This window comes from Meleagris gallopavo, chromosome 1, assembly GCF_000146605.3.
Source record: "Meleagris gallopavo isolate NT-WF06-2002-E0010 breed Aviagen turkey brand Nicholas breeding stock chromosome 1, Turkey_5.1, whole genome shotgun sequence".
NCBI classification, from domain to species: domain Eukaryota; kingdom Metazoa; phylum Chordata; class Aves; order Galliformes; family Phasianidae; genus Meleagris; species Meleagris gallopavo.
The window spans coordinates 18,968,654-18,987,795 of record NC_015011.2 but is presented as its reverse complement, the minus strand read 5'-3'; the positions used below and the strand labels follow the sequence as shown (position 1 = coordinate 18,987,795).

At 34.9% G+C, this 19,142-nt stretch overlaps 1 long non-coding RNA gene across 1 annotated transcript; it reads left to right on the top strand.

The window, feature by feature from the left end:
* Nucleotides 1-383: 383 nt before the first annotated feature.
* Nucleotides 384-13,429, top strand: LOC104917607. The gene is made up of 3 exons (XR_796980.2): nucleotides 384-4,074; nucleotides 5,011-5,115; nucleotides 11,106-13,429. It is a non-coding gene; the product is annotated as an uncharacterized LOC104917607 (long non-coding RNA).
* The last annotated feature ends 5,713 nt before the right edge of the window (nucleotides 13,430-19,142 follow it).

Here is a 19,142-nt window from a genome sequence, read left to right as displayed (position 1 = left end):
TAACAAGCATCATTAGATTTTGAATGTGTCGAGTTTGGTTCTATTTCGTTTCTTAAATTCAGGCTATGCACATATCACTTTCCTCAGCCATTAAGTATCATCACAATTAGGACCATTCCTGTTCTATCCTCTTGTTTACATCATTCTCCGTATATAGGTCCAACTCTGATGCCAGCTTGGATAACTTTTATGCTAAAGTTCCTAAGAGCATGGAAGGGCATTTAATACATATATACTATATTAGTAATTTCAATAAACCCAAGCGTGTTCCTGGGCACTGAATAAATGAAACACCCTCCAACTATGGCAGCAAAAAATATCTATCTCCAAAAGATATATATTCACAAACCTAACTTCCTGGTTTGTTTTTTTTTTTTTTTTTTTCTTCTACAGTGTTTCTCACACTTAGGAGGAAATTCCACAAAAGTTCATCACCAATTTTAGATTTTTTAAAAAAAATTTCCAGTGGAAACATTACAGCCACTAACCTTCTGGAGCACTGGTGACATGACCTATTACTCTAAATATTATCTATCACAATTTAATATTGGACAAATAAGCTCAAAACCCTTTGGTGAGGATAATAATCTCATTTATGAGTGTTATGTAAGTTAGTATCATATGGTCCAGGTCTTTCAGTTTTACAAGATCTTACTGCATTCAGAGCAGTAGCCAAAAGCAGTTGTTCTTGCTCAAGGTACTTCATCCTCCAGACTGAAATGTGACATAATTAGATACTTGAGGAATATTTCTCTCTCTGTGTGTAAAGTCAATAGACTTTTTATTAAGTTAAGTGTGACTAGTGTAAAACTTACACTGGGCTGGAACTTATCTCTGTTTAGTTAGCAAAGCAAACTGTGACTGTTTAAAGTATTAAATTACAGAGAAAGACATGAATCTTTCTTTTAGCACTAAAATTTGAGAATAAATCCAATATATAATAGTGTAATGGATGACTTTGTATTCAGTTTGGCTTAATATTTACATAGCTTGAAGACGATTTTGTTTCTCAGGTATTGGCTTTTTTATTGTAGTTACACATTACTATGAATTGTGCGTATTTTACTATCATTTATAATGGCTACTGGCTTTCTATTCTGGAAAAGAATAACAATAATCACTTCCTGATGCTTGGAATAAATCTATATATGAAAAAAACTGTGAAAGTAAGAAGATATGAGTGTGGCAAGAGGCAACAATGGGAAAAAAATAACTGTAAGACAAGTGAAGTAGAGTCTGAAAAGTTTACCTGTTTCCTCAGATCGCATACCATGTGTGGCATTTAATGAGGAAAGTGATTCAAATATTAAGTGCTAGATGAACTATGGAATGAATTTAGGGTTTTCATGGAAGGTAGATGCATATTAAGCACAACAGGTAAGACATTCATCTAAAAATAGAAATTCTATACTCAGCACTGGTGCGGCTGCATCCTGAGTACTATGTTCTGCTTTACACCCCTCACAACAAGACATTGAAGCCCTAGAGCATGTTCAGAGGAGGGCAATGAAACTGTGAGGGATCTGGAGCACAAGTCTTATGAGAAGCAGCTGAAAAGGCTGGGGTTATTTAGTCTGGAGAAGAGGACACTCAGGGGAGGCTTTATTGCTTTTTACAACTACCTGAAGGGAGGTTGTGGTGATGTGGGGGTTGATCTCTTTTCCCATGTAACTTGTGATAGAATGAGAGGGAATAGCCTCAAGTTGCACCAGGGGAGATTCAGGTTGGATGTTAGGAATTATTTCTCTCAGAGGTGATGGGCCCAGGGAGGTGAGTTACCAAACCTGAAAGTGTTCAAGAAATGTTTAGATGTTGTTTAGTGGTTTAGCGAGAGTTATTGGTGATAGGTGAATGGTTGGAGTGGATGATCTTAAATGTCTTTATCAAGCTTGGTGATTCTATGATTTTATGTTTCTATACATTTCTGATAAATGTGTAGTATCTTCTATTGCAGTGCACTGGTGTTACTGTGCTTGCATCCAGCCCCTCTTCACAAGCTTATGTGAATGACTTTTAAGAGGTGTAGAGTTCTATTTATGTGGAAGTAAGTGAATAATTCTGTATATTTGATACATCTGCTCTCTTAATCACTTTAGTTTTCCAGCAGCATATTTTGAATCCTATGATTTTTTTTTTTTGTTAAAACTTAAATAGCTTTTTCTGTATCCCTATCAGAATAATGTTATAAATTTTCAGAAAAGTCTGTTTGCTGTAAGTATTAAACAAACAGAAATAGGCATTTTTATTTTGGAGATGATTTTTAAAGTAGAGAATTTAAACATTGTCCTAAAATTTTTATCAAGCTAATCTATTATTGTCCCAGCTATTGTATCCCTGAGCTATTGCAGGAAGGTTATGAGCCCATAAAAGTCTCTTCCACATGAAGTTGAAGGAGCACACAGGTGCACTGGCAGGCAGAAGTTTTATAGTAGCCCAATCACAGGTAAGAACACCCTGCCCCAGCTCCTTCCAGAACTGTCACAAGAAACTATTAGACTCACTGCCTGAATGTGAAACCTGCCAAGATGAATCAATGAGAGCAGATCTCAAGAGGAGTGTGCAAACTAAGTGGCATTATGGAATACAAGGAAGAACATGAAGAAATTTTTAAAAGCTAATCACGATTCATTTATGTGAAGGAACCAAAGGTGAGGAAAGGGAGGGGTCAAGGTAATTTGGTGAGGATTAATTCTGGAAAATAAAGGGAAAAGAGGTTATGTGGGACTAGATATGTGTAAACTGGAACTGGTGAGTACTTGCCTCCATGTCCCACATTTGATCACTGCAGTCTGCCTTCTCACACTAGACTCAATTTGTATTTTCCTGAGTGAGTGAGGGGATCTCTGTTTTGTGTGCATCTGTCTATGCTAATAGACATCTAAGTACCAGCAACTGCAGTCAAACCGAGAATCATCCGATTCACGTCTGTGTGGGACTAGCAACTGGAAGGACCAAGGCACGCAAGTCAGTGTGCGATTGCCAGCAAATATCAAACTGGATTAGTTAGTGATAAGGTTAAGTAGCCTGTGAGCCAGGTACTAAAGTTGCAAGGCTAGGACAGATATGTGCATCTGTGGAGGAGCTGCCTGCTGGAAGTACAACCCAGCTGCTGGAGAGATAGCGGGATCTGGGAATTGACTGAGGCACCAATCTGTATGCATGTGTGATATATAATACGTGCATATTTAATGTTCTTTTCTGTAAATCTACCCTTCTTTGAATTGGAAATTCTTACTCACATTTGCTAAATCTATTTGTAAAGCATATAAAATTGTCATATAGTTCTTTCACTAAGTCCCCGCTTGTATAAGCATAAATACTTCAAGTCTTCTGACATCAAGCCTCTCTCCATTTTCTTCATTTATTCTTGTAATTGTTTCCTGCATATACCTTGATTCCACTTTATCTTTTCTGACCTTTAGCCATCCCAGACATACTAATTTCAAGAGATCTTAACAGTGCTGACACAAGAGACATTGAAATTTGAATTGTCTTTTTTATGTCTCATCTATGTGACAATGCCCAATACAGTATTATCTTCTACAAAAAAATTGCAAAATTTCCAATAATCAGTTTGCCATTGCATTTGCAGAGTTAATAGCTGGTGAGACATTCCTTCTTTCACAAAATGAAAACAGCTGAAGTTATTGCAGATTATATATTTTTTTCAAACTTAGTATGAGAAAGCAGAAAGTCAATTTGAAAAGTATAATTCAAATGTTCTATTAAAATTCTTAATGTTTTCACTATTTAAATAGCATTAGTTGTACTGTCTGCATTATTTTTATATGTCACACAAGATGAATGTAACTCTTCCTCCGCTTCTCAAGAAAAATAACACAACCTGAGAATTAAAAAAATAAAACAAGAAGAAAGTCAAATCAGGACATATCTGCTCTTATACATATATGCTATGTAAAACATCTTAGCAGAAATAATTGTGATTTCCTTTGCTTCTGCGTAGATGAAGAGTATATGCATCTTTTCAGGCATCTTGATTCTATCTAGAAGGATTCTTTTATGGGACTGAGTCCTGAGAATCAACCTCCAGCTAATGGTCATGCTTTTTTTTGGGTATGTATTTGTGAATGGGTCAAAGTTGCAGTGGGGCTGTTACAGGCTGTCTGCTGAGAACTCAGTGAGTACCATGGCTTGCTCAGACTGAATGGACACTGCATAAATAAGAGTTGTCATACAATGCTATACTTTAAATTCCTAGAGGCCTCAGTGAAGATTATTGTTTCCAAATTAAGCATCATTAATTTGCTCACAGTTCTCAGTCCTCTCTAACTATAGCTTATTAGTATCAGAGCACAGACGTTGTTAGAGAAGCATTACCATGGAGCTGTTTAATGTTTGAAATGACCTCATATTTCTATTGTCAGAAGTTTTTCTGTTTTGCTGGAGGGAAGAATTACAAAAGAAGAAGAAAATAAATCCTGCATTTTAAAATAGTACTAGAGGGTAGCCAGGAATATTTTTGAACCTCTTAGTTATTTTTAGGAACAGGAATTCTTTTGCTTAGTATATAAAATTCTCAATGCGAACTCATACTTAGAAAGATATGCTTCAGAGAAAACTATTGACATACTGACATGCTTTTATGCTCGCATTCTTTGCTGTGAGAAAGGGCTGTAATAATAGGACAATGCTATCCTTAGCTAAACAAGGGCTACTCAGTGTGCAGTGTTCACAAGAGAAGAGAAAAAGTTGTTCATCTAACATGTCTTGCTGCAATGCAACAGCTGGAGAAAGAACAAGAGAAAAAACCTAGAATCTATGTTCCTGCTTTCAAAATGTAGAAGAAATTAGCTATACTTCACGTCCAGTGAAGTGCTCTCACTTTTCTTCAGAACAAAGGTGAAGGAAAAGAGTTAGATGTTCTCCTTTCAGCTCATTTTTAGGTGCTAAGCATCTCTTAATTCTAGCCCTCCAGTTCTAGAAGTTACCGTCTAGAAGAAAACTCATACTCCTTTAGAAAAATCTACAATACTTTTTTTCATTTTTAAGGAGGAAATAAGAAAAGTTTTGAGTTGAAAGGAGTGGCAAGAAGAAAAAAATTTGAAGAGGAGACATTCTGGAATATGAAACTGTTCTCTCAATTTCCAGGAAGAGGTGAGAAGCATAGATGTGGTACTGCTTTTTAGTTGGACTTTCAAACATTTTTAAGTGCTCAATTATGACTGTGGGAATTGGTATTTCTGAGGGAGATTAAGCACTGAAGATCTTGTCCCAAACCTCTTCAGTCTCTAGATGATGATTTTTAAACATTTTATTTATCCTTTGGAAAGAAGTGAATCCTATTTCTTCAAAGCTGCCATCAATTTAATTGCTATTTTTTCCTGTATAAATATGTCTTCATGCAATCACTGAAGAATGGTGTAGTATATATCCTGAGAAACTTGATTGCTTCTATTTGTGTTGACACATGGCTACAACAGTTCTTTTGTTCACTTGTCTTGCTTTTAGAATTGTATGCTAAACTGAATTTTGTACATCATCACTTCTTGACCGCATTTCAATTGCTAAAAGGAAATTATGCATGTTTTTAATTATGCAAAGACATTACATATCTCTCTTGTCTGTGTAAACTGTACACTTATACATTAGCTGTAATTACTGTACCGGCTCTTTGTACCAAAATATCACAGAAGTATTGTTAAAATTTAATCATATATAAATAATCATTTGAGCAAACATAGTGTATGAAAACGGAGTTCCAGGTCATATTCTAGCACTCCTTGCAACAGGGGTAATTATTCCTATCACTTATCTTACTTGTTTGGTTTCCATAGAAACCTTTTGTAGATAAATGCAGTTTCATTTTTAATAGATTCTACGTGTGTTTTTTACTGAAATTTTGGGTCAGGTCAACAAATGCCAGCCATTTCTGAGTTTTATAACTATAGTTTCCATATTGATTTCCTATCTATCTCAGTTGTCTTAAAAAATAGTCTGTAGTTTTCCCCAAAGCTCCTCCTGTACTCATAAAAGATGATTTTACTTAATAAGATCTAAAATACTCAACAGTCCTCTTGAAGCTGGATATGCTGCATCTCCAACTCAGATTTAAGGGACTACCGTTGGAAAGCAGCTTCACAAACTACGCAGTCTTGCCTATTGTTTATCTATCTGATGTCCCTCTCATGAATCAACAGAATTATCATCTGAATGTGTATGTATACGTATGTATATATATGTGAAAAGGTTCAGATGGAGGTGTGCTGAAGAGTAAAATTGGCATGAAAAATTGCAAGTGTTTGGTTTCAGTTTTCTTTGGCTAATTCCAATGATATACTTTTAGCTTTTAAGCCTGGATGTGGCTCTGGGCAGCCTGGTCCAGTGGTTGGCGATCCTGTCCATGGCAGGGACTTGAAACTAGATGGTCTTTGAAATCCTTTTTCAACCCAGGCCATTCTATGATTATATGATTCTTGTAGATAGAATGCTTTCTTACTCCTTGAATTCATAAATTAAATAAAAGACCTATTCTTGGGAACGTTTGGTTCTTTCAACAGCTAATTGTAGATAATATCATTAATCAAAGGAAGGTGTCATTTTTCAGTCAGGAGATAGCCCTAGTGTAAAAAAGTCTGTGACCTTTACTGAGGTATGAACTATTACTTGACTTATTCTGTAAGTGAGTGAAAGGGTAGGCTAAGCCCTGGAGCAGTCTATCACCCAGCACCATACAGATGAATTATTAGGAAGCAGAACACTTGTAGCTTGGTGAAACATGCCTCCTATACAAAAACCAACTAAACTAACATTGATTTCAAACTTTAGGAGCAATTGGCTTTGTAGTGATGCTTGGCTTTCTGCAGCAACAGCAGAAGAACTTGTTTTACCTGATGTTGGTCAAAAAGTATAGATGGGATAGATTATGTTAGGTGTGTAAGGTCTACTTACACTGCAAATCAAGTCTTGGTGTATTCCGAGGTTTCCTCAAGCATGCACGACATTCTATCTCTGCAATATGGCTGGGAGGGGAGTTTGAGTTTTGAGAACCTGGGCTGAATGGGGAGTGTAAACGCAGTCCATGTTTCTTGGGCAAAGCTCAATATTTTTTATCCCCTGCTACAAGCTTGGCATTTTTTTCCATTTCATATCACTTCATTTCTCAAAAGAGAAATAAATGAATCATTAAAAGTTGATGGTATACAAGATAGGGAAATATCAGTCTGTCCAATTACAGTCTTACAGTCCAATTGTCAACATACCATGTAACTTATGATAGCTATTAATTCAGAAATTATTTCCTTTTGTATCTGTTTATATCATTCTTATACCTATAACATTCCAAGGAATAATTTGAGTACAAAGTTGTCATAGCCTGGATGACCTCCAATATGTTACAAACAGTGTAAAGATCTTTGTAAGATTCATCAGAAGGGTTTAAACAAGAAGCATTAATTCTTCCTCTAGATTTTCCTAAGTATATCCTTTTCTCTCTCAGTGCTTTGTCATTTTTTCCCCCTTCCTCAATTCTCTTCATAACACCTTATTCTTTATGTACTTTTTAACCATAACTACCAGAAGACTCTAGTCCTGCCTCTTCATCTTTCTTCTAAGTGATCTCTTTTCTATTCCAAATATTTGTCCTCTCTCTTATTCTCTTATTTGTTTATTTTTATTGTGATGTAACACAATATTGTGATCAGTCTCAGAATCTCACAGTATTTCTCATCTGATTCAGAATAATTCTGTCTGAAATATATTTAATTTGCCAAAATAAACACCATGTGAGTGAAAAATTTATACAGAAAGTATTACACTTTCTCATCCAAACTTTTTATTTAAACTTCTGATCTCTTGAACTTCCGGTCTCTTTGAAATTGTGTGCTTGTCAATGGTTTATGGGCTTGCTTGGGCTGATTCTATGACTAGTGGAATGGAGGGACCCGTGGATCTGTGCCCTGGAAAGGTATAAGGGAATAGGATAGAGAGATGGGCCTAAAACAAAACAGTAGCAATGATCTGAGGAGAAACAAACTAATTTACTAAATAAGATATCTCAGTGCAAGACAACATGCTACAATATAATATAATTCAATATAATTAGATTTGGAGCTAATAAATTAAATGAGAGAGAGTGTCTGAAGGCTCAATGCCTTACTCTAATGCTGAGATGAAACAGTACCCACAACAGATGAGCCAGACAATCGGAAAAAAGGGTAGTTAAGGTGACTTCTATCTGTTCCTCCTGAGCAGAAATGATAACAGCACAGTGAACAGTCCTCTGGGAAATGTAGTTCTTCTCTTTCAGGACAGGTACCTGGACATGCAGCATTAATGCTTTAACTCCCAGTGCACTACATGATGTTATGTTGTAGAATACCGATAAAGCAAAAATCATAAAACCATGATAATGCTGTAGTTCTCCATCACTTCAATCAGCTTGCAGAAATTCAAAATTTTCCTCTCTCATTTCCTAAGTCTGGTAGATATTTTGTCTTGTCAGGAGGTCCATACTGCTAAGACTAGAGCAAAAGTATAATTGACGCTTGGTATCTAATAAGTTTGATTTCTTTGTTGTTTGATGGTATATTCCTTATATATGCTATTGTTTTATTATTCCTGCTTGAATTCTGTAGCGATGATTTTTTAACCACACAGTCAACGTTCATTCATAGATACTCTTAATAATGATAAAAAATTATGGAAATTATATATTTCTCCAGAGCATCCTCTTATTCTAGACATGTTTTTGTATAGGCAGAAGTGTTTGGCTACTCCAATGGGATTAGAAAGTCTTTTTTTTTTCCCCTTTTTAGACTGAAGATTCTCTGCAGTCATCTTATAAATCACACAGAATTGTAAAGTCTATTTAAATTCTGGCTTCACTGTGCCCTTTGGCAGTGTGCATTGTATAGGCTTTCTTTCACAGATAATGATCTCCTTCACTCCTTATGAGAAAGAACTGTAAAATTGTAGGCTTTGGTTTATAACATCTCTTTCTAAACTGTTAGATGGCATATTACAACATATTTAAAGAACTGAGAAAATGAGTTTTTTCTTCCTTTTTTTTTTACTTTTCCAGAAAAAAAAAGGAGAAAAATAGATAGATTCAAGTTTTATTTTTCCCTATGTCGTAGTATAATTGAAAACAGATTTTAGGTTATCTTTAAATAGAAATTAGAATTCTCTGAGGCTCTTGCTCAAATAGATTGCAGTTATAGTTTTTCAACAGCTTATATTGAAATTGAGTTGAGTGATGAAGTACCCAGCTCCTCTAAAATGACAAGAGTCATATTCCTCTATTATGTGCTATCTCTAAACAGATGTGTCTAATATCTTGAAGTATTTTATTTCACAATAGGATTCTATAGGTTGGCCACTTGAATCTCAACCTCAATGGCTTCGAAGGCAGACATAGTTTAACATATACGTATGAGAAGTTGAGAATGTTTAAATGCCTCAAATCTGAATATCCCAGAAAAATATAAATCTTATTAAGTCTTTGACCTTATAAGTAGACTTATTTTGGACTCCTTGCAAATTATGAATTTTGTTTTAATTAGGTAGACTTTTTTTCACCTTTCCCATAATGGCTCATACTTTATTAATATAAATAGAAAGTGAATTCAAGATGTATGCTTCTCTAACTTTTGAAATAGGTGTGGTATTATCATGCATTCAAACCAGTGTCATTTATTTTCCATGACCTTATTTTAATAAAACAATTCAGATATTTACAGAGGAGAAGTGGTATGACCTTGAAAGATGATTACGTTTTTACTGCAATGGTGAATATTTCCATCACTCACTGACCATCTACACAGTCACAGACTGGATTAAAATCTTCTACCTGAGTTTAATATGTTCACTCTCTCCCTTTTAACAACTGTGCTAGAGGCAGGTTTTCTAGTTGTTTGTGTGGAACTATGCTCATCTAGATAAAACACACAGGAGCAGTTTCATCTCATCTATCTTCAGCCATCTTGAGTTTTGATGTCTAACCTGAACTATTTGTCTAGGTTTCCTCTGTAGCTAAGAGCTAAAAAAAGAGTCTTCAGATAGTGATTCTTCTCAAATAAAATATGTCTCGGATGAGACAGATTGCTTTCCATACAAACCAGCTCCTTTTCTTTCTGTTCCATTTAACAGAGGGAGTCTATGTGAGCCTCTGTATATAGGCATACAATTTTTTTTCCATAGCAGAAATTAGATTATGTTAATCTTAGGCGAATATCTTGATTTAATTTTGGTCTGTAAACTAGACGGAATTTCTGCATGTGTTAAAACTGCAGGATTTCTGTCCACTTCAAATTCATTTTTTAATTTTCAAAAGCATGCAAATATACTGCAAACCCAAATTTATTCCTAATCACAGTGAGTACATTGGGCTAACCTACGTTGATTCTAAAACTAATCTGAATAAAGATGCATGTTTCTTAGGGGATCCCTTCCGGTATTTGTAATTCTCTGCCTGGAGAAATGAAGTTCTCTGTGCTGCTATACAGCAGCAGGATTTGGATGGGATTCATGTCACAAGGTCTATTCAGAAGTACAGAAGTTCCTATTGTATATAGTAAGATAACAGAAAATAATTTGAAAGATTAGCTTGTGTTTAGGAACTTTGTTATCAAATTTGGATAGAGAGGGCTTTTTTCTGCTGCTTATATACAGTGCCATTTGAAATATTATTAAATATCTGTATAACAGATTTGTCACAGAACCTATGGAGATCTGTGCCTTTCTGAATTGATAGTTACAAATACTCCAGAGTGTCTGAAATTTAGCTAAAGGGCAACAAAACTAGCTCAGTAAGCAGAACGTGATTATCTCATCCTTTGCAAAAAATAGCAGACAGTTCACATCTTATCATTATCTGCTTAAACTGTAAGTGAAACACAAAGAAGTAGTCAACTAATAGAGAAAATAGTGTCAGAAAGTTTAATTAATGACACTGACAATAACTGCAGGCCATGCAGCATCATGGTTAATAGCTTTCTCAGACATTTCTGGTCTCAATTAGACTTTTACAAAGCAAATAATTAGCATGGATTAATCTGCACTTTGTGCTTTGGCAGTTGGATCTTGCTTTGTGGTGTTGAGGATGTGTACTCAGGGTTTTTTTTTTTTCTGTTCTTCCTCTTTTTTAGATTCAGGAATAGCACACTGAAGTAGCTAAGAGTGATGGATTGTGAAGAAAGCAGGAAGAAGACACTTCTTGACTAATAAATCAGAGTGCTCACTACAATTCATATGGCTTCCAGTCTTGAAGATTTCTTACTTTCTTTGAGTACAATGTTCCTTAAGCACACTTTAAGGCCTCACAGATGCCACTGTCCTATAGCAGCACAGTGAAGCACTGAGATACTCCCCATAACCCCATCCTGTCCAGATTCCCAATTCTGCATCCCAGCAATGTCAACTTTTGTCAGTATCACTCTACTTGTCAAGTTTTAGGTAGTTTCTAACATGGTTTGTGGTGGATTCCTTTGCTGATAAATATATTTATATTTGAATATTTATGAACACATCATACTTAAGGAACATGCCATTCCTGAAATGAAACTGTACTTCACAGCTATAACTGGAAAGAACACAGTGGGACTCCTTTTTGGAAAAATTCACCCCAGCTATTTCTTACCACGGATCTGTGATGAAATGTCAGTGGGAACAATGCTTTACAGACTTTTCAAACAAAAGTAGCCAACAATATGCTTTTTCTCTCTTATATGAAATAGGCACATAGGAGGGTAAAAAACACATTCAAATCTATCAAGAGTACATCTTTGCATGAGTCTTCTTATAACTTATGTGTAATTATCTTTGGCTCTTAAGGTTAATTTTTAACTTTTTCCTCCGAGTGTTTATTTTTTAGCATCATTATGCCTCTGTTAATTTAAAATCATCAGAGCTAGTATGTGCTTTATGTGTGTGCTTTTGTATAAGAAAAGATTCTTAAAACATGCAGCATTTGGAAAATGAAAGGAAGTAGAGGAAAGGATGGAAGTTTGCATGTGTTTTGTTGGGGGATGCAATTTAAAGAACACTGAGAACTAGGTAACCCCTTCTATTTCCCACTTGTCCTCTCAATTTCCTGAGATAAGTTGCTCCGTAGTTCAAGCGGTACTTTGCCTAATACACATCTTGTAAAAGAGATATTTGGTCAGTAGAGGAGTCAGAGTACTATGAAGCAATCAGCCTCATAACATTTGGAAGGTTTCGGTTACATGCATACGAACAGTTTGTACACTTCAATTGATTTGGCATATACCAGAGATTCAGGAAAACATCTAATTCTCTCTCCAGCATGGTTTGATCCAAGAAATGGTGATTTTTATATATATGTATTTTTTAATTAGTTTGACTTGTTTTTCAAACATCTTATTTTTCAAATTTCAAAGACTTGAAGATTATATCAAGGTTTTCCTCTTAACTCTTAAACTGCTAGCTGTTCAAAACATACCTGAAAGTTTAAAAACGCTTAAAAAATCTTTGATGGTAGAAAGCTGAACTTCTTGCTTCAAATACCACTGTGAGAGACAGTAAAGGAAAGTCTGGTAGCACCTCTTTTTCATTTGCTGGGAGAAATGTCACAATTTTCAGATCGACTGAAACATCGAGAAAGGTGAATGTGGAAGGTCTCATATAATTGGTAGGAATCATTAATATGTAGAAGTACATGAGCATTATTAAATTTAAGAGAAAAACTTAGGCACAATGAACCTGTAGGAGACATCCCAACACAGTCAGCGATAATGTCAAGACTAGAGATTCCTCACAAACTTTTATTCTATAGAGAAAGAATCAATAATTAGGAAGCTTGGAAACAAATCTTACATTTTTCATTTTCCTATTTTTTCCTTCCTTAGCTTTAGCACTGAAGAGAAAATCCATATGTGAGTTTTCACTGAGGCATCTAAATTAAGGATTTCTAACTTTAATATATAGGCAATGACTTTAGTTACAAAGGTATGTATTCATCTAACATTCTGAGCAAATATTGTCTTTAATAAACCATATTTGAAAAGAAGACAGATTTCCTTTTATATATCCTTTATAACAACCTGACCTGCACACTACGTAGATGCTGGAAATCCTGAGGCAGTAATGACATCTGACTGATTGCAATACCACTGATTCAACTTGTTGCAGTGCTGAGTCTTATGTAGAAGCCTATGGCGCAGCAACAGAATTGCTTTCAGCTTGGCAAGAACAGCATAAACAGTCCTATGGGCTGAGATTATTAGTGCACAAGAGAACTGTAAACAACTTGACTTCAAGAATCCCAGTTGAATAACATACTATGTTCTACTTGTACTGCAGTTATAATGCTAAATCTCATGATTGTAACCTTCACAAAGGATAAAAGCAACTGAGAAAGTTGGTGCATAGTACCCAATTCTTTCTATATCAAACATGCAGAAGGAAAAACTGTCAGTTTGAAAACAAAGAGAAAAATCTCCTTGTCACTTAAATGAACAAATAATAATAATTAAAAAAAACAGAAAGCAAAAAAACCTTATACAAACTGTAAATACTTACACTACTCAAATAAATAAATAAATAAATAAATAAATCCTCTTATGCAAATCAAAGCAAGCAAAAATACTCACTCAGAGATCTTATGCTTTCTGACTCCAAAACGGTTGATGCTTCCTCAAGAATTCAAGACAGGAAAGGACAACTCATGCTGTGTATTTGTCTCCTGTTCATAACTATTTTAGTTTGAAAGCGAAAGCACAACAATTTGTGCAGTGATACATAAAATTTTTAGTAAGTGTAATGGTAATATAGTGCATCACAAATTGATAATGCCATCAAAGCCATTTCTTAAGACGGTACAGAAAAGCGACAACTTTTCTTAGTTTTGTCTAAATATTATGAAACACATCTGCAAACTATACTGCATCTGAGAATTATTTAATGAATCAGCAGATATGGAAGGAATGACGAATAAAGCACTTAACATTTAGGGAAATTGTCTTCTCTATTATTTTTAGTGTCAAAATAGAATTGCTTTTGTTGCAAATGTTTCAGTTGAAAATATTGATTTTGAAAAGCATTTAATGTGACCTGCATGTTTATCTTACTGTGCCTGCCTGCAGATCAAGGCAGTAGCTTGGAGAAAGCACTCAGGTATGCTGGGCCAGGCAATGTCAATGTGTATTCTTCAAAAGAGTATGTAGGTTTGCCCATACATATACGAATGCGTGCACGCATATATATGTGTTTAGATATAGACATCTTTGCTAACTTTTCTGGATTACCTTCTGGTATCTTATGCACTTTGAGCAGTGTATGGATAGGAGGCTGAGAATCACTGTTGTGTACATATTATTGGAAATATGATTAAAAAAACTGTGCAAAAGCAAGAAAACGGTCAACCCATTGGATAGATTCTGCAGGCTTCTAAGGAAGAAGAAAATTACTTGTGTGTTATGTGGTTTAGATTAATGGAATTTTTTTTTGTCCTTAATGTCATTTTAGTCAGATATTTGTCATAGAATTCCTAATTTTACAGGGCTCTACTTGGCAAATAGAATAATAATTATATGACTCATGCAGTCTATGTCCCAGTCACAGCACAAAACCATCCACCTCATTCCTGGCAGATTTTTGTTTTCCAAACTCCTCCTTTTCTCATCTAACTTCTTAGAAATCCCACAAACTTCCTAGGCAATCCATTCTAGTCCCTACCTATCCAAAGAGTAAGAAAGTACTAAAGTTATAGGCTGCTCCTCCATAATTATCAAGTCAAACTCAGCCTCTCATCACACAGCAGGTTCTCCAGCCCCTGAATATTCTGGTAGCCCTCCACTGAACTTACTCCAGTTTATTCATATTTGTCATACAGGGGAAAGTAAAAAACTAAACATGATATTCTAGCTGTGATCTGATGGTCTGACAAGGGTTGAGTGAAGGAGGATAATCCCTTCCTGCTAATGCAGCCCAGGAAATTGTTATCTCTTCTTGATGCCAGGGCACTGCAGGATCATGGCCAGATTTCTATCCACCAGACCCTACTGTCCTTTTCTGCAGAGTTGCACCACAGCTCTCAGTCTCAAGCTGGCGTTGTTCACAGTGCAGGAAATTTTTAACATTACAAATTCAATAGCATAAAATGAGTTTTTTATGACTCATTTATAATTTTTGTAGGTCTTACTGGCAACTGTGGCTAATAACTAGAAAATTAGTAATCTGCTGTATATCCAGGGGGTAAAATATTGCACACAAGGGCAAATACACTACAGGACAGACTACGGAAACCATAGAGGAAAAACCATAACAGGTGGTTGTTCTTTTAACAATGTCTTTTTACACAGATTTCTCAATTATCATAGAATTACAGAATCTTCAATCTATATATAGAGAATACTCAGAACCTTAAAAAGCTTAGGGACCCTCAGCTACTGCCACTGTGTAAAATGAGATACCAAACTCATGAAAATATCCCAAAGCTTTTGATATCTTTTCTCTTCCCACCCCCATGTTTTGGTGGATGGAAAGCTGGATGTGAGCCAGCAGTGTCCTCACAGCCCAGAAGGCCAATTGTAAGCTGGGCTGCATCAAAAGAAACATGACCAGCAGGACAAGGGAGGTGATCCTGCCCTTCTATTCTGGGTTGGTGAGGCCTCACCTAGAGTACTGCATTTAGATGTGGAGTCCTCAGTACAAGAGAGACATGGACCAGTTGGAGTGCATCCAGAGAAGGGCCACAAACATGATCCAAGGGGTGGAACACCTCTCCTGTGAGGACAGACTGAGAGAGCTGGAGTTGTTCAGACTGGGGAATAGAAGGCTTCAGGGAGACCTGAGAATGGCCTTTCAGTATCTAAAGAGAGGTTATAATAAAGAAGGAGACAGACTTTTTTGCAGAATCTGTTGTGATAGGAAAAGGGGAAATGGTTTCTAAAGAGAAGAGGGAAGATTTAGATTGGATATAAGAAAAAAGCTTTTTCACAGTAAAGATAGTGAAGCACTGTAACAGGTTGCCCAGAGATGTGCCCCATCCCTAGATACGTTCAAGGACACTGTGGTGTCCCTGTTCATTGCAAGGGAGTTGGACTAGATGGCCTTTAAGAATTCCTTTCAACTCAAATGATTCTATGATTACATGATTCTATTTGCAAGTGATGGTTTGGATGTAAAAAAAATATCTCAGAGAAACTGTATTCATAAGCATATGCTTAATATGAAGAGCTATTTTCAAGATTAACTAATTTCAGTAGTTTTTTTCGTATCCTAAACTGGATAAATATTTCAGAAATTAGGTAGTTTCAACCTGCAGTCTACTTGGAGTCAAATGAGGAAAAAAACCATGAAGCCTAGCTCTTCTAAATTTAATTCAAATACACAAATATTTTATGTACAGATTGCCAGTATATATTTTTGTCTGAATGAAATACATAAAATATTCTTATAGATTCTTCCTTCTGAGAGTGCTTTAATTTAAATACATTCAGTACTTCACTTGCATGACATTTTATTTGCATGTTTAAAAACAGATTTGGGATTTTATTGTTATGTTTTGTTTTTGTGTGCACATCACAGGATTCAAGACAATAATTATTAGAGTGAGGGTACTTGAGAGGAATTTTCTCTTACTTCATGGCAGAGATATGATATCTGATCATAGAACAGGTTTCATTTTCGGCTTGGCTGAAATATAAGAGAGAAAAGTAACAAAAGCCAAGATGATTAGGATCACATAAATTGATTTTTTATTCACATATGTTTTTATGAGAGTAAAATTTGATGCAAAAGTATTATTTAACCAACCATAAACTGCCTGAAATTCATTGTTGAAAGCTGAGCAGACTTGAACAGTTCCCCCTCCTCCATTTTTGTTCTTCCTTACTTCCAGGTGACTGGCTATATTGAAAAGAAATTGTTTTACAGAGTGCAAGGCTATTAAGAAATACTTTGCTTGTAGAAAAGTCTTAAACTTTTGTCTTAAACTTTTCCCATGTTCTGACAAATAATCCAACTGACTATATTACATGTATGATCATGTACGGAGATTATATTATGGAGTAGTTAGCAATACATTTTTAAGGAAATTGAATTAATTTGCTGCATGTTTCTTAGGTTTCCAGGTATGATTATTGAAGCATTATGCAACAAAATTTTGATTCCAAAGGTACAATTTTAATTTTTTTATCATACAATTATTGTAAATGAAATATTTTCATAATATCCATCAAATTCACAGATGGAAGTAAAACTATATACTCAGATAGCCTTTATTTGCCTAGAACATAATTTTCAAATACATGGATCTTAACCAAAATTTCTAAACCTGTAAAGCTAGCTTTCTACCAGGCTTTCATGCAGTGTGCAAGCTGGAAATCCATGGACAAATCAAAGCTGAATAATGAACGATACTGTTGCCTGCAGAATCTTGTGTCATTCATAGCAGAAATTCATATGTAGAAAGTGTGGTCAGGGACTTTGCAAAACTGTCCTATGAGTAATAAAGCTAAATGTTATCTTCAAGAATAGGAGCTACAGAAGTACTTGGCAATGCCATAAAATTGCTTTGAACTGCTAAGGAGTTGTATTAATATATTTATTCTGCATTCTTTTACTCAAAAATTATTCGAAAATAGATTTTGAGTAGCTATAGCCCTGTCCATCCATGACTTCTCAAGCAGAATTAGCTGACACTTTCAGTTTGATCTCTCACTATCTTAGTTCCTTATTTATAAAAATAAACCCTCCATTTAGATCACAATATTAGGTTGAAGTGTACAGATATTAACCAACTTTTAAATATGGCAGTGGTGATATTGCTAGAAAAGCTCATGATGCCTTTGTACTGAGGATAATTTTAATGGCCAGCAGTAAACAGAGCACAGGTTTTCATGAAGGCCAAGAAGAAAAAGCAAAATATTAAATAGCTACTCATTAAGTGAACACATTTTGTGTCTCCGTCTGGTTTAATAGAAAAATATTTTACTAACTGTAGCTAAATGTTCACTATAGTACACATATGAAGGAGAGCTGAATTATGAATGCATAAGCAGACTTAGTTATAGCATTGCTTAGAATTGGAAAGCTTAACTTTGCAGTTGTCATGCTAATTTTTTAGCATCTGTTTTGCAGGCATTATATGCACATAGACATGTCCTTAAGATTTTGCATTTTTTGTTTGGTTTGCAAATGTCATCTATTACTATAGAAATATGCAGGATACAGTCATAGAAAAGAAGAAAATATCATATTTTAGATTTGAAGTCTTAAAGAAAATTAGAGAAATAAGTTGACCCATAGAGTTACAAAGTGTTTTATTCCTTCAGGAAAATCTACTTGATATATATTCTGGCTGAAATTTTTAATAAAATATGCAAAAAAATTAGTGTTTTTTTTTTCTAAGACTACACCCAGAAGGAATCCTAGAGAAAAAATGTAGACTCTGTTCGAAGTCAGTAGCAGTTTTTTTCATTTGCTTTTGTTTGTAAGAATTTAACATTAATTACTTTAAGTAGAAGAAATTGATTATTCTTTATTTGTGGCTTTGCAAATATATCAAGTAAGTGTTGACTATGTTTTGGAACAGTTGGGAAAAAGAGATGTTCATGTTAAATAGAAAATATAAATGAGCACTACATAGTTATGGTACAACTTTCTAGCAGCGCACTGTGGTTTTACTATGAAAATGTTATACTCCAGTGCAAGTACTATATATACTAATATATATATATAGTATACTAATCTTTTAATGTTTATGAAGGATTTTGAAGAGCTGCTGAAGTGCTGATCACTAATAATAATTTACACAGTGTGAAGTTTTACTATACTCCAGATCTAAGCATGGTTGCATAACTGTGTCAAAAAATTGCCTAAACTGTAATTACAGTGAAGTAAATTGGCCAGGTGCCTGGTAGATATTAAAGACCTTGCTTAGTATGTCATATTTGTGAGACTGAAGACTTATTCAGCGCTAGCAAAAAAAGTATATTTTCAACATGCATTGAACAGTAATATTCAGGTCTATTTAAAATTCAAGGAGTTAGAATATGTGTTAAATGATACACTGACAACTTTTGGACGCTCACTAAAATGACTTGATGTCATTTTAAAAAGCTTATTTAGATGTATCTTAACTACAGGGATACACAATTTTGAAAAGAAAATATGAATATTAGGGGAAGATAATCTTGAAACTATAAACAAAAAAGCCCAAA